Source organism: Rhineura floridana, chromosome 3 (assembly GCF_030035675.1).
Source record: "Rhineura floridana isolate rRhiFlo1 chromosome 3, rRhiFlo1.hap2, whole genome shotgun sequence".
NCBI lineage: Eukaryota > Metazoa > Chordata > Lepidosauria > Squamata > Rhineuridae > Rhineura > Rhineura floridana.
The window spans coordinates 91,751,075-91,765,230 of NC_084482.1; the positions used below are offsets into that span (position 1 = coordinate 91,751,075).

The 14,156-nt window shown below is 40.2% G+C and overlaps 1 protein-coding gene across 3 annotated transcripts in view; it reads left to right on the forward strand.

Annotated features, from left to right (window-relative positions):
- CPEB4 (cytoplasmic polyadenylation element binding protein 4) overlaps nt 1-14,156 on the forward strand; it is a 90,139-nt gene that overhangs the window by 61,837 nt on the left and 14,146 nt on the right. The window lies entirely within an intron of this gene.

Here is a 14,156-nt window from a genome sequence, read left to right on the forward strand (position 1 = left end):
GCCTCTTGGTCTAGATTCCTGACGCATTGCTCTCAGCTTCTTCAACACTCTCAAACCCCCTCTCCACGTTAAGGTGTGCATCCTATTAACATAACCATCATCCAAGTCTATGCTGCAACGACAAATGCAGAAGAAGAGGAATTGGAGAGATTTTACGCAGAAGTACAGGAAGAAATTGATCACACACCAAACAAGATGTGCTGATAATCATGGGGGACTGGAATGCAAAAGCAGGGAACAGAGAAGAACTAGGAATTGTGGGGAAATGGGGCTTAGGTGACAGAAATGAAGCAGGAGAAAGACTTATTGAATTCTGTGAAGCCAATGATTTGTTCCTTGCAAACACATTTTTTGAGCAGCCAAAAAGACGACTGTACACGTGGACATCACCCAATGGTCAATATAGGAATCAAATTGATTATATAATTGGTAACAGAAGATGGAGAAGTTCCATACTTTCTGCAAAAACAAGACCAGGAGAAGACTGCGGTACAGAGCATGAACTGGTCGTATCGAAAATCAGAGTAAAGCTAAAGAAGACCAACAAAGCAATCATAATGCCAAAATACAATTTAAATAACATGCCAGAAAAATATAAAGACCAAATAAGGAACAGGTTTGAGGCTTTCAACTTAGTTGAAAGAGAACCAGAAGAACTATGGAGTGAAGTCAGAGATGTTACCGGGAAAGAATGTAAAAAGACAATACCTCTTGTTAAAAAGAGAGAAAGACCTCAATGGATGACTGACAAAACTTTTAAAATGGTTAAAGAAAGAAGGAAAGCAAAAGCAAAGGGAGATAGAAACACGGTCAGAACCCTAAATGCAATAAATAATACAGCGACTAGTACATAGGGACAAAGAGAACTATTACAGTAGTTATTGTAAAGAAATAGAAGAGGACAACAAAAAGGGTACAACAAGAGCCCTATTCCAAAAGATTAGAGAAATGAAAGCGAAATTTAAACCAAGAGTAGGGTTGTTGAATAATCAACAGGGGAACACACTGACTGACCGAGATGAAATAAAAGGAAGATGGAAGCACTACACTGAAGAACTCTATAAAAGAGATGCCAGGATGACAGACTCATTCATGGAGGAACTGTATGATGAAGAACGAGAAATTTTAGAATGTGAGGTGAAAGCTGCTCTTAAAATACTAGGAAGAAACAAATCACCAGGAATAGATGGCATACCAATAGAGCTGCTACAAGCCACTGAGACTGAATCTGTTCAAACTTCAACAAAAATCTGTCAAGGAATATGGAAGACTAAACAATGGCCCACAGACTGGAAGCGTTCCATATACATCCCAATTCCGAAGAAAGGGGATCCCAGGGAATGCAGTAATATCGAACTATTGCCTTAATATCCCATGCAAGTAAAGTAATGCTCAAAATTCTACAACAAAGGCTCTTACCTTATATGGAGCAAGAAATGCCAGACGCCCAAGCTAGATTTAGAAAGGGAAGAGGCACCAGAGATCATATCCCAAACATATGTTGGATAATGGAATGGACCAAGGAATGTCAGAAGAAAATCACCCTGTGCTTTATAGATTACAGCAAAACCTTTGACTGTGTAGTTCATGAAAAACTATGGAATGCTTTAAAAGAAATGGAGGTGCCACAGCATCTGATTGTCCTGATGCGCAACCTATACTCTGGACAAGAGGCTACTGTAAGGACAGAATATGGAGAAACCGACTGGTTCCCCATCGGAAAGGGTGTGAGACAGGGGTGTATTTTATCACCCTATTTGTTTAATCTATATGCAGAACATATCATACGGAAAGCAGGATTGGACCAAGATGAAGGAGGTGTGAAAATTAGAGGGAGAAATAGCAATCATTTAAGATATGCAGACAATACCATACTACTAGCAGAAACCAGTAATGATTTGAAACAAATGCTGATGAAAGTTAAAGAGGAAAGCACAAAAGCAGGACTACAGCTGAACGTCAAGAAGACTAAAGTAATGACAGCAGAAGATTTATGTAACTTTAAAGTTGACAATGAGGACATTGAACTTGTCAAGGATTATCAATACCTCGGCACAGTCATTAACCAAAATGGAGGCAATAGTCAAGAAATTAGAAGAAGGCTAGGACTGGGGATGGCAGCTATGAGAGAACTAGAAAAGGTCCTCAAATGCAAAGATTTATCACTGAACACTAAAGTCAGGATCATTCAGACCATGATATTCCCTATCTCTATGTATGGATGTGAAAGTTGGACAGTGAAAAAAGTGGATTAAGAGAAAAATCAACTAATTTGAAATGTGGTGTTGGAGGAGAGCTTTGTGGATATGATGGACTGCAAAAAAGACAAATAATTGGGTGTTAGAACAAATTAAACCAGAACTGTCACTAGAAGCCAAAATGATGAAACTGAGGATATCATACTTTGGACACATCATGAGAAGACCTGATTCACTAGAGAAGACAATAATGCTGGGAAAAACAGAAGCGAGTAGAAAAACAGGAAGCCCAAACAAGAGGTGGATTGATTCCATAAAGGAAGCCACAGACCTGAACTTACAAGATCTGAACAGGGTGGTTCATGACATATGCTTTTGGAGGTCGCTGCTTCATAGGGTCTCCATAAGTCATAATCGACTTGAAGGAACATAACAACAAGGCAAAGACTGTGTTCCCCCTGAGGGGTTCTCTGAGTTTGAGAAGATTTATTTGTCTGGCTGTTTTTACAGTTTGTTTAAAAATATTATTGTTTAATTAAGAAGTTACTCGTTTTGCTTCTAATCTGCTGTTTTGCTTAATCTTGTCTGTCATTTTAACATGTGCTTCAATTTTACATGTGAGCTACATTATAGATCTTCCTAGTTCAAAATACAGTGTCAATTTATGAATAGGCAAAAAACCTTGCGGTTTAAGAATGTAGCTATAGCCAACAGATATTTCTATTAAACTTTAAAAAGCAGGAAAATTGGGCAGATATAGTGAATGCACCAGGGGGGCAGGAGACCTGACCTCCTCTCTGAGATCTTGTTCTGCCCTACAAATTTGTCAAAATGCAAACACAATTTGGGTTGGTCTTTCACAGTGCAATCCACTTGTTTTATAGCTTGGAAGAATTTGGTAATATGTGCCTCTGAGCATGTGGTGAGTGGTGGCAACACCTGCAATCAGCCCAAATAGCTGAGCATGTCCAGCCTTATCATTGAGTTCCATGCTAAATTTCTTTAATTAATTAAAAATCATCCAGGCATTTTTTAACTTTTAAACTGCAGAAGATGAAGGTCAGAGTCTGGGGCAAGGCAGTAATAAGATTACAGGTACTCTGAACATGGCTGATTTTTTATTAATTTCAACAAACTATGAAAATTGACAGAAAAAAGTTGAAAAGGGGTCCGGTATTTTCCTCTCTCTTTTTACACTTTGAACTCTCTATTCTCTATGTCTGTTATGTATCACCATGAAAATTTAGAGGGTTGTTAAGCAAGCATTTCTGAGTTCAGGATTATAAATTGTGTAAGGTTTTCTTTTGAAATGAGCTTATGGGAAGCGTCAGAATGGCCTGGGGGGTATTTTCACTTTAACATTGTGGAATGTGAAAAATCCATGCTATAGTATACAGTCACTCTTGTGGCTGTATAACTAAAGAGAAAAAGTAAAATACAAATAAAAATCATATTCACCAGTCCATCTGTTAAATATTACATACAAGACCAGGTTGCTCTGTTCACAACATGCATATACACACACAGCCAATCAGAAGGCCTGGTGGAAGAGGAAGGTCTACACCTGGTGCCAAAAGATAAACTAGATAAATTCATGGAGAGGACTAGATAGATACATGGAGATTAGACCCGTCAGTAATTAATAGCAATAGTAGCTAATGAAATGTGGGTAGTCTATCTGTTTAACAAATAGGAGCTTGCTGTCTTCATCATGCTGTGCTTGTGAACTTCCTGTGGCATCTGACCAGTTACTGTTAGAAACAAAGTGCTGGATTAGATGGATCTTAGCTACTATGATCCAGTTAGGCCATTCTTATGAGAAACTTAATGAGAATCAGTAAACTTTTAATGGAGAAATATGGGACCCTGTAACATTTTGCTTGATTGAATGCTGCTTGGTGCTTTTATAGCTTCTTTTGTCCATTTAATAATTGTGCCCTTGACCCAGGAATCATCTTTACTATGGGTACACAAGTGTTTCCTGCAGGGTTTCCTATAGGCATCTGGTTGGCCGCTGTGAGAACAGAATGCCGCACTAGGGGAGCCTTTGGTCTGATCCAGCAAGGCTCTTCTTTTGTTCTTGTATTGTGAATTACTAACATGTCTTTAAATGTTTGTGAAAAAATGAAGCTGCCTTACTGAGGCAGACCATTGACCAAACTAACTCGGTATTTGTTGTTCCAGCAGCACTGGCTTCCTGAGGTCTGAGGCAGACATTTCACCCAGCCCTGCTGATATCTGGAATTCTTTTTAACTGTGTATGCCAAAATCGAATCTGGGAACCTATGTATGCAAAACGCTTACTCTAAATGTCTTGGAAAGTTGTGGTCCAATTGGGGCTCCCCTGCATGTTGATACAGGTGTTTTATGACACATGTCGTTGCTTTCACACTTTATGTGTTTGCTGCAGGAAATATTGATGTAACACAGTGTACTCCTGGCAAACATGATGGCTGTGGTAAGTGTGGAGCTGCTCAAAGTTATAGGTGGGTGCAATATTACATAATGTTTCAGGTAATGTTTCAGCAAGGTGAGCTCCAGCTGCCTTAGGGAAGCATTTGCCTTCTTTCAAAGTTTTCTCCTCAGAACTTGCTTCTCCTGCAAACCTTTTCTTGCACCATCATAACAACAACAATGGTTTATTACGGACAGTGACCAGAAAAGAAAAGCATAAAAATAACATGTATATTGCATATCTAAAATATATAATTGGCTATACAGACAATATTTAAAAGGGGCAAATATAAAATGATTTAACAAATAACATAAAATGTAACCATCCCTAGTTTACAAATATTTTACAGAGATCCATAGCAGCAGCAAAAAATTGTGCAACTCTGTACGTGATAGAAGGATCTAAGTCTGCAAATAAAAAACGCATAGAGGAGGTTACATCCCTACCTGGCAGTTTCTGAAGCAGAGGAGAAATAAAGCGATTGGGGAGCTCATTGTAAAATATGCAATCTAACAATACATGAGTTGCCGTCTCAATGGCACCCGAGTCACAAGGGCAATAATGATCAGATCGTGGAATTTTATAATATCTACCCTCCAAAAGGGAAGATGGAAGAACATTGTATTTAGCCAGTGTAAATGCCTTTCTCAATCTTGGGTAATGGAGAGAGATTAAATACTGCGCTAAGGAAAAAGGCTTTAAACTTAAAGTGCAAACAGAATTATTATCAACAAGAGATAAATGCTGTTGGAATTCCATATCAAGGATTCTCTGCTTGATACCCGTCATGGCCTTTGATGGACCTGAGGCTAGGATAGATGGAGGGGAAAAACCTAGGTGTGCCAGTTTATAAAATAGAGATTTCTTCCATTTTGATTGGTGAGAATCCAGCAACACAAGGGGGGCCAATCCAACTGGAGCATAAACCAATTTAAACCAGTACCTGAATTTAAGTATCCAGATACGAGCCACAATAGAAGGGAGGCCAGCCTCTAGACGGAGCTTCACATTAGAAACACATGGGGGAGTACCAAAAATGCTCCTAAGAAATTTAGACTGCACGGTTTCTAGGGGAGCATAGGAGCCATAAGTGCTGACCTGTGTGCCGTATAATAATTGGGAAATCACCTTGGCAGTGAACACTTGAAGCGCAGAGGGCACATATTGCCCCCCATTCGAATAAAAAAATGATAAGAGGGCCTTGGAAGTCCTGTTAGCAGTCGCGCTGGACATTTCTGCCTGACGTGCACCATCATAACCTCACTTTTTCCTGTATTGTTTGCTGCCACCAATTTATCCCTTTTGGGGGGTTGGTCAGACCCTGTTAACTTCTTTGATCTCTCTCCTATCTGGGTTACCCAGAGCCCTATAAACAGGGACCATGCCACTCCTTCCTTCCATATAGGCCTTTAATTGCTGGTCCTTGATAAATGAAGAATAGCAGCTGAAGTGGACATTATCAGGCCTGGCGCCAAAGGGCAGCCAGTTCAGGCCCTGGCCGAGGCCCCCGTGACCCACAGGGGGCCCTGAAGGGCCCCTTGTTAGGGTGGGGGAGTAGCGCTCCACTGCCGTGGATAGCAGGGAGGGAGCTTCTAGGCCACCCGCCCATTCGCTTACTCCACCTACCTGTCTCCCGTCTTCTGCCGCTGCATGTGCTGTGCGCACAGGGCTACCATCAACCAAGATGGTGGCGGAAGCTTCTTTAAGGTGCTCATGCACCTGCCGCCATCTTGGTTGATGGCAGGCATGTGTGTGCATGTAGCATATCGCACATGCGTGCCATCAACTAAGGTGGCGGCATGGGTATCAGCCCCTTAGAGAAGCCTTCACCACCATCTTGGTTGATGGCAGCCCTGCACAAGCAGCACATGCAGCAGCAGGACACAGGAGAGACATGTAGGTGGAACAGGCAGGAGTGGCACGCCTGGGGCAGGCTGGCGCCCAAGGGCCTAGTTATGCCTGGCTGCATGCGTGGGGGTACTGGGGCCTTGGACAGGCTGGTGCCCAAGGGACTTAGCATGCCTGGTGCCGGCCCTGGGCGTTATCACTAATTTTGGAATGCTCAGTAGAAACTAATTTTTCAGAATCCATCTTTGAACTCTGTACCCATTTCAGTTAATACCTGAACCTATCTGTCGCATGAACTTAATGTAGCTTGTAATATTTTTCTTTCAAAGTTCTTCTTATTCTAGGTTTGATTGGTTTTAAACTGGGTTTCTTATTTTTGACATCCAGCCATTATTTTTAGCTCATTTTTGTGGCAGAGATGTGTGGAAATTACTCTTTCTGTTGGAATGGTGGCCACCTTGACTTACTAACAAATATGCTTATATGTCTACAAATATGCTTCTGTGGTCCTGGTGACTGTTGAAACTAATAGATGTGGAAATGTGTTTGGATTGTGTGGGTGGATATTTACACGTTGCGGGTTTATTGCAGGAGTAAAATAATTCAAATTACTTTAATGGCATACTAAACAGGTAACAGGGACAAAGAAAAACATATATGTTGAGATTGCTAAGCCCCCAGTTCTATAATGTGGTGTTTAGTAGAAAATTAGAATATTTGTACATGAGAACTTTAACAGTCAAAAATTCACTAAAATTTGGACACCTCCCCTTTAAATCTGAATTGTGCCAAATGTTTCTTAGAGTGGTTCTGCTTCCACAGGTTGTACATTCCGTATAAGAGGGTTGCAATTTGCTGACACAATGAATTTACAGACCATTTCCCCAGCTGTGATCCATTCATGAAGTTTCAAATTAGGATTGGGGGAAATTTAGGAATGAAAGTTTTATCAGCAAAAGCTGCTCTAGGTGGTGCTAAAATGGCCTGATTTTCATCCAGACATAATTTTTCTCCGTGGATTTTAGAACCAATCTTTCTTCACTTTTAGGCTACTTCTTTGATGAAAGACATATTTTAATGTAATCTGAACTGGGGCACTTCTAAAGGAGTAGACCTCTCAAATATATAACAAAAGTACTGGAAAATGCTTCAGTAAATAGGGTGGATATTCTTTTAGCCCAGGATAGAGATGCCAGGCTCAGTCTAGAACTGGCTCACATTCCACAGGTCACTTTAGACAGGTGAGCGTGTCCACCCATGTGTCGCTCAATTCCAAAGGAAGAGCTGGGAGAGCACTTTTAAGTGTGTTCCTGATTCTTCCTTTGAAGCCCCACTGTGAATTCAAGCCATAGCTGCAAATATCCCTGATGAAAGCAGGGCTTGCAGTCAGTGCTGAATTAAAATACAGTGCTGAATACAGGCCCCACTTTCAACAGCGATCTGCTGCACTTGAGAGTTCCAATTGGGAACTCTTGAGTGGAACTGATCCCACTGGGCTTGCATTTGGTGCCAAATTTAAAAGGTGCTGGCAGAGGAACAACTGGGAGTGCCTTCTAAGGCTGCTGATTATCCCTCTGTAGCTCTGGCTTTATCAGCCCCACATCTCACACAGGTGGGTGTGGTGGTGGTGAGGGAATGGCTTTGCAGGCCAGATTTGCTCCGCAGGCTAGAGCTTTCCCATCCCTATCTTAATCTGTTAAACATCTTTGTTAAGCATCCTACAAAGATTACCATTGGAACAAGACTGCATTTGAGCCCACCCACTAGTTGAAACTTCAGTCTGTACTTGAGTTGGAAACACCTACAACTTTTGAAATATTTCAGACAGGGATAATGCTCCTTCAGACCAGGAATGCTTGGAAACAGCACTTATAGCATGGTCCAGAGATTATATAAATGTAGATGACGAAGATGTCACTGTATTTCAATACTTGCATAAATAAGTCATAATACATTTAAAGCCATTTTTAAAGTTGTAATGTTTGGCTGAAGTTTCTCTGAGAAATCTAGGTTAAAGACATCTTCAAAAACTAGTAGGAAAGCCCACTGCAAGTCTGCATTATTTTATTGGTACCGTTTATGTGAAAACCAGAAACTTAGTGACACATAAGTGACAGAACAGGGAGTCTGCCAATTCAACATCACTCTCATGGGCCTCGCTAGGAATTGCAGCTATGTTGACCAGCTTGTCAGTTCACCAAACAAGGAAAGTTGTGTTGTATATTTGGTTTTGTTAGCCAGTTATAGACCACAAGCTGGATTTTATAGCTTTTTAGGCACTCTGAAAACACTTGAGGCTGTGTCAGGCAAACACAAGGCAGAGTAGTGTAGCTAGACATTTTACTCCAGGAATTACAGAAACACCCTAGGCCCTTCTGGATTCATAAACAATGAAATAGTTGATGTTTCACAGGAACTATTGTCAAGGGCTCCCTTCCAGTTCCTGAAATTTGAACTTTCCTGTCTGCCAAACAGTTATCAGTTGTCTCTAGCTCCTGCTCCTCTGACAGTGCTGCTGGATTTGCCTGATCAGCCCCTGATTGTGTGAGTGAGAAGCATTCTAGGTTGTTTGAAAGGAGGAGAAAGGAGGGAAGAGCTGTTTCCAAAAGTTGTTGTCCTGTGGGAAGTTGGTCAATTAAATGTGTTGGGATTGGGGATGTTGGAAACAAAGGCAACAAATATTTTAGAAGAAAACAAATGTTTTGCAAGGTTCATTTTTTTTGTTGCTGAAATGCTTGAACTTTCAGGGTTAATGCAAATGGTTCTTAAATAGTGGCTTGTAACCTTTGTTGGATGGTCCTGGTAGTGAGCAAGTGGTGAAGACAATATAATGTAAGGCAGTCACTGCGTGGTTGGCTATCCCATGTTTGGGAAATGGGTGGGGGGATCCTGTTTGTGGGTTTAATAGGTTAAAAAACATTGTTGGTTGTTGCTTTGTGCATGAGACGTGTGCTGATGTGTGAAAGGTTTTTAACTCAAAAGCCATAGCATAGCAGTAATTTCTTCTTTGTTTCCATTATTGAATGTGTACCCATTTGTCAGGGACACAAGCTCATTGGAGCAGTTTATTCACCATGGCCAAAGCTGAGGAATAGCAAACTAGAGGGAGTGCCAGCGATGTAGGTAGAAATCAGCCAGTTTTCATACATCATGCCTAATCTACAGAGCCCTTCATTGGTTTAGCTCACTGGATAATGTGCTTATGAAATACTCTGTAGATGCTGGGCTAAATTGGATGTTGTAGGCCCCTAGACATTAACAGTCCTATGTTTGGCTTCGTGGTAATTGTACAGTCCTGTCAGTTTTTCCTGTGTAAACCTTTAACTGGGGAAGCTGGTGCATTGTAACCAAACATCATGACACTTAGGAAATGCATGGAATGCTTGAATTGAAGTAGACGGATGCAGTGTCTTAGCAACGTGAGAGGAACAGTCGCTGCTAATAAAGTTGCAGGTCTGTAGGGTGCCCTAGCGAGCACAAAGCAGCTAAAGATAGAATTTTCAGAATTAGATCTCTTTGCTAGCCTCTGTCATGTTGTTGTGTACCCAATAACAAAAGATGTGGATATGGGTGGAAGGTTTCTTATGTGGTCTGCAGTGCACTAAAGCCTAAGAACCACTGAGCAACCATAAGGGAGATGAAACAGTATATCTTTTTTAAAAACAATGTTTGAAAGGCTGTTTTTCTTCTCATTTGACATGCAGCAAGGACATATGGGAGAAGGCGAGGTAACAACATTCCTCTTTAATTTTCTGATGTTTAAAATGTCTCATGGCACAGCTAATGCACAAGATGCTTCTGTAAGGAGGACTGGAAGCAGTTAAAAAAAAATTCCAGGCTTCCTCAATTTGCATGCTGTGGTAACCTTTAATAATTGAATGTAGTTCTCCCAAAATAAGACTGCCTAAGCAGAATTAGTATAATTATATCAAGTCATGGGGGTGAGGGGTTGTCAGGTTGAGTTTCTACAATGTAGAGCTGAATATATATTTATTAAATGATAGGTTTGACTGTATGTGTGGTGGTGGTGGGGTTGTTACCTAGAGAAGCACCTAAATGACTTGGACTCCAGGTCTTTTTTTTTTTTCAAACGTGACTTTGGCCATTATCCATGGCAGTTGGGGGAAGACAATGGTTATATGCATTGGATCGCTGAGTGTGACATGGGTGGTTGCATAATTCCTCTACTTCTTAAGTAGTGTGTTCCTGTGGAATCAGATTGCTAATCTGGTTTTTTTCTGTAGGGATGGAAGATTCATTCAGTTTTGGTTTTCTCAGTTTCTCATTTTTCAAATCTTAAATTCAGTTCTCCACATTTCTACAGGAATCTGTTTTTTTTAATCTTGATGAAAATTCCTCATCATTTTAGTACAAATTTCTCCTAATAAACACATTTTTGTATGCAGTTTTGACTTATACACTTTTGCAAACATTTCCTCCTAATATAATGCATTTTTGTATGTTAGTTTCACTAATACATACATTTTCATGCACATTTTTCCCTAATATATGCATTTTTGTGAACATTGGTTGGATCACAAAACATCACAAAACTCAGAATAAGTGCAAATTTTGAAGGATGGCTGTGTTTCAGTTCTCACATTGTTTCAGAAAGTGCAAATTTGATATATTCAGCTTTAAATGTGAACTGAATTGAATTTCTCAACCAACCCTTCCCTTCTGTGACCAAGCTAAAGCTGTCTGCGCTTGGGAGGTTCCTGAAGGTTCAGAACTGTATTTGTTTGTTTTGAAGAGCTCATCAGCATCACAAGAGCTGGCTTGGGAGGGGGCGGTTCTAGCAAGATAGTTGAGGTTTGGGGGAGTTTGTCATTTATGAAAATGGGACCTGGCAATTAAGTCACTTAGGTGCTTTTTAAGAATATATGGAATGAGTGAACTGCATCCTCAATATGCATGCTGAGTCAATAATCTTAGACATATGCCACTTTGCTAGCTTCTTCAACACTTTCTGGTTTAGGATAGCAGAAACATTACTATTTAAAACCTTTCTACAATAAGATTAGAATAGTAAGAGGACTTAATAAAAAGGAGGGGCTCTGCATAGTGCAGAAAAATGGGTCTGCAGCTGCAATATTTTCAGAGAATTGATCCCTCTCAGTGGCTTTCAGATCATTCCATTAGAAAGCAAGTGTTATAGAATGCAGGTAATGAAAATGTGATTAGAAGATAGTACTAAACAGGAGCTGTATTTTTTTGATACATTGTAAAGTGTTTATTAGTGACTAGAATTTTGTTGCCACTTCCCATGTGGAAAGAAGCCTGTGCCATTTATGTTGCTGTCTTGTTGCTCACAGTGTGTGTGTGTGCGCTGGAATTCAGAGATGGAAGTGTCACAATGCCATTGCTAATGTCTGAATTTCAGAGCTCTTCATACCTACTTGCAGTACTTGTTGATAACATGTACGCCTTTCTGTATTAAATCTATAGAAATGATTTCCGAAGCTATATTTAAAAAGATTTTATGCTGATATATTTTTAACAGTCTTGGTGTACTTTAAACAAAACTGCATTGTGATGATTCTTCAAAAGAGAATTTTTAACACATTTTTAACATTTTTTTTCTTCAGTGTGAACATTAGTCTAAAATGAACTAGAAAACTAGTCAGAAAACACAAGTTGTTTTCAGCCTATCTTGAAATGATATAGGAAGGCATGGACTAAAGTGATCAGTTTTGTCCACATGTATGTTAAGTGGGTATAAAACAAAGTGGCGCATTCCCAGTAATATGCACAGTGAGTACTATAGTAAGGGGAACCTTACATAATTACTAGCAGAAGAGTACTTGCTTTCCTAGAGAATCCATTAATCTTATTTAACATCAGATAATGGTTACTGCAAGAGACAAAACCACATAAGGTCTCATTCTCTCTGCGCTGATAAATCTGTCTGGGCTATACCGCTTCAGTTTGTAAGAGGTGGGGGTCACGTGACCAAACTGCTTCCTCTGCAAAAACATCCTTGCACGTAGAAAGCTAGCATGTCAGGGGTGAGGCTAGGCTAGAACCTTTCGCCCTGTCAATACTAATCTTGTATGTGTGGGGACTTTTTTTATATGGAGCAGAGCTTGGAAAAGTTACTTTTTTGAACCACAACTCCCATCAGCCCAATCCAGTGGCCATGCTGGCTGGGGCTGATGGGAGTTGTAGTTCAAAAAAAGTAACTATTCCAAGCTCTGATATGGAGGAACATACAATTATGTAAGACCTCACCTCTAGCCCATAGTGGCACAGGAAACATTAGTGATAGTGAGCCCCCTAGCTTGTTTCCAGTTAGCTAGGAAATAGAGTGAAGTATTTCCCAACAAATTGAGAAGTAGTTGGCTCATTTCTGACCCAACTGCCCCTCATTTACTGGATGTTACTCATTTACCAGTGGTGGTCTGGCTCTTGCAGTAGTGGCAGCAAGTTATAGGGAGAGGCAAGGGAGGGAGGGCTCCCTCTGCATTTCTTTTCCTTTGGCAATGTCTGGCCAGGCCAAAGTAGCTCCCGGGAAATGTAGTTTTCCCAACCACAATTTTTGGAGATCCTGGGAAATTTGTTTTCCAGGAGCTACTTGTGGTCCAGATACGAAAGAAGACAGATGAGGGAAACCTCCTTTCCTTGCTCTCCCTATAGCTTGTCGACACGCACTAGTGGGTTTGAAGGGAAGGACCTCAATACTGTTTGTATTTCTGTGTTTTAAGCAAATAAATTTTAAGCAAATACATTTGACTGACTGACTGGAAGAAATTTGAGGGATCGGAAAGGGGTAGAAAGGAGTGAGTGGGTGGAGGTTTGGGTGCTGATTGGAGGGGAGGGGAATTCTTCTGTGGATAAGAATAAAATCTGAGCTGAAGAAGAATTACGGCTTATATTAACATTTGCTTCATGGTTGAGGCAAGTATTAAACTTCTGTCCTGCATTCCTCCAGGAAGTCAATGAGGCATATATTGTTATTACTCCCCCATTTTATCTTCACAACAACCTTGTAGGTTAGGTTGGGAGATATTGACTGTTCCAAGGTCTCCCAGTGAGCTTCATGGCAGAGTGAGGACTGGAATATAAATCTCCCCAGTATTAGTCCAGTAAGCTAATAACTGTGCCATGCTGACTGCCCAGTATTAAGAGACCTATAAAACTCATACTTCCAGGAAGAATTATAGCAACATCACTAGTTGATTCACTACCTCAGTAAAAACTAGGCTTAAAGAATTTCAGTGTGTGTGTGTGTGTCTTTGGTAGGATGTTTTATTACTTTTATCACATTGTGACTGTGATTTCAAGCGTCTGTGAGACTGAAGCGTAAATTATGCATAAGATATTTCATTTCATTTGAACTACATAGTCATATGGGGGTGACTAAAATCTTGTAACTTGCAATGCCACAGCATTTTTTTTTCATATGACACTGGGGAAAGATACTGGGAATGATTCTTAATATAGTTTATATAGTATTTCTCTGGCATATATTTAGAAAAGATCTTGGTGTTTGTTGAGAAGGAAATTGGGGGATACTTGACTGTAGAGCTTTTGGAATAGTTGGCCATTTAATTATTTTGATTGTGTTTGTATTATTATGGTTGTACTCCACTTTGAATTGGCCCCATAACAGATGGTGAAGAGATATTTTAATAAATAAAATAAAAATGACATTT